General features: G+C 36.8%; 1 pseudogene; it reads left to right on the forward strand.

Annotated features, from left to right (window-relative positions):
• The first annotated feature begins 2,039 nt into the window (after positions 1-2,039).
• On the forward strand, positions 2,040-2,217 carry LOC143657976 (DNA-directed RNA polymerases I, II, and III subunit RPABC4 pseudogene; annotated as a pseudogene).
• Positions 2,218-2,808: the final 591 nt, after the last annotated feature.

Raw genomic sequence — 2,808 nt, forward strand, 5'->3', positions numbered from 1 at the left:
CAATGAAGCTCAGGGTCTCTCTCATCCAGGAAGGCACATGGTGAACACAGTCACGGTTTCTCCCTCAACTGAAAGGGCACATGGTGAGCACAGTGTCCTCTGCTAGCTTTCTCTCCTGGCTTCCTGTTTCATGAAGCTCCCCGGGAGGTGTCTTCATCTCCAAAGTGCTGGCTGATGGACTCTCTGCTTAATGGTGCTGCAGCATTCTCTACACTCTCTGAGTCTCTATTTTCCAAAATGTTTCCTCTTTTATAGGACTCCAGAAACTTATCAAGACCCACCCAAATGGGTGGAGACATGTCATCACCTAATCCAGTTTAACAGTCATTCTTGATTAAATCACATCTCCAGGGAGATGATCTGATTACAGTTTCAAACATACAGTATTGAATAGGAATTATTCCACCTTTAAGAAATCAGATTTAGATTAAAACATGGCTTTTCCAGGGTACATACATCCTTTCAAACCAGCACAATGGGTTATCAGCTTGGGGCATATTGTAAAAGGTCTAGATTGTAAGCTTTTACAGCAGTTACATATATTCAGGAGTTGTAACTGTTATTTCTAAATTCAGAGATACTGAACTGTTTGTATATAAGCTTTTCCAGAAACTTCAGGTATTTATGTTACACCTAAGACTCAGAGATAGAGCTCTGAAGCTATGAAAGTCAGCAGTACCCCATACAGCAATTATTTAAAAAGTTGGAAAAGAGATCAGACTTCAACTAGAGCTATAAATGAAGCTGATCTGAATAGGACTGAGGTAGCTCAGACTTCAGGGTAAAGGATGATATTGTTCATATTTTAAAACTTTAAATTCTGTGTAAGACCAAAGGGAGAGATGTTTATTTGGTGCAAAATTTATATTTTGGGTACTGCATTACCCTAATTTAACTTGTATGTCCAGTTTAGTTGAATACCTTAAGCACCTGAAATCTTGAATAGGGCGTGAGATCCTGTTGCATTGTATAGATTAGTGTGATGCCCTGATATATCCCAGAGTAATCTGGGTAGTGAATAAAGTATTTGCAAAGTCCCCTTGCGGGACCGGGGAGATAGGAGGAAATATTGGATTTTCCCATTTGGGGAGTTTCTCACAAGCAATGCAGACAACCAAATCAATAGGCTCAGCTTTCGATTTTGGGATTCACCCCTATGAAACGTATTCTTGCAAAGGATAGGCTAAGCCTACTTAGAATTATGCCTAAGAGTCACCCCCAGAAAACCTCTTTTGTTACTCAGATGTGGCCTTTCTCTCCAAGCCAATTTGGCAGGTGAATTCACTGCCCCACCCCCACCCCCACATGGGACATGACTCCCAGAGGTGTAAATCTCCCTGGAAATGTGGGACAGAACTTCAGGGATGAACTGGGACCTGGCATCGTGGGACTAAGAAAGTCTTCCTGACCAAAAGGGGGAAGAGAGAAATTAGACAAAATAAAGTTTCAGTGGCTAAGAGATTTCAAACAGAATCAAGAGGTTACCCTGGAGGTTATTCCTATGTGTTATATAGATATCCCCCTTTTAGTTTATGGTGTATTGGAGTGGATGGAGGGAAGTACCTGAAACTATTGAGTTGTTTCCTTGTAGTCTTGATTCTTGAAGACAATTGTTTAAAGATGTAACTTTTACAATGTGACTGTTTGATTATGAAAACCTTGTGTCTGATGCTCCTTTTATCCAGGGTATGGGCAGATAAGTAAAAAAAAAAAAAAAAAAAAAGAAGGATAATAAATAAATAAATAATAGGGGGGATAAGGAGTAAAATAAATTGGGTAGATGGAAATACTAGTGGTCAATGAGAGGGAGGGGTAAGGGGTAAGGGATGTATGAGATTTTTCTGTTTCTGGAGTGATGCAGATGTTTTAAAAAATAATCATGGTGATGAATACAAAACTATGTTATGATATTGTGAGCCACTGATTGTACACCATGTATGGACTGTGTGTAAAGATTTTTCAATAAAATATATATTTTAATGTGGTATATACACTGGTGGAATATTATTCAGCACTAAGAAGGAATGAAATCTTGAACAATGGACACCCAGAAGGATGTGCAACCCCTAAAGCAGCAGCCAATGATCTATATCTGTGGAGAATGTCACACAGAAAATTAAATAAAAATCCAGGGATCCAATCAGATGCATAATATGTGAATACAGAATAATGTACAAGAAAAGGACTAAAAATTTGGTGGTTTTTGACACTCAATGAAACATGATTTCAGAGTAACATCTTCTCTTGTAGTTGGATTTACCACTAATGTTTCACATTGTTTTATAGTTTTTGGCTAGCATACTTATCTTCATGAATACAACTACATATATGCAATTTCATTTTATCTCATTTTTTAAACCATGTTGTATGTAGATATGTTAATACTTTGTAGAGGGAATTTTTTTTTCAATTATATGACATAATTTTATTTTATTTTATATTTAATCTGACACACGGTAAGGTTAGAATTGCTTCTCCTAAACTATACTTTTAATCAGAACCTAGAATCACTGGGTCTTTTAAAAAACAGGTTTCTAGAGCACGTTGAGGGTCTGATTAAGTATATTCCTTGGAAATTACTGTCCTCCATCACCAGTTTACAGAGTTTGTAAACTCTGTAGTGTCATTTGATACAGAGGATACCAGTGTACTTGCTGTCAATATACATATATGATTTTGACATCTATTCTTCATGTTTTATTTTATATAAACTTTCTGTATTTCTACACAATGCTTGATTATTTTTAAGATCCTGGGAAAGAGAAGAGAAATTTTAATTGTTCTCTATAAGGCAAAATCAACCTCTAG

This window comes from Tamandua tetradactyla, chromosome 15 (assembly GCF_023851605.1).
Source record: "Tamandua tetradactyla isolate mTamTet1 chromosome 15, mTamTet1.pri, whole genome shotgun sequence".
In the NCBI taxonomy this organism is placed as follows: domain Eukaryota; kingdom Metazoa; phylum Chordata; class Mammalia; order Pilosa; family Myrmecophagidae; genus Tamandua; species Tamandua tetradactyla.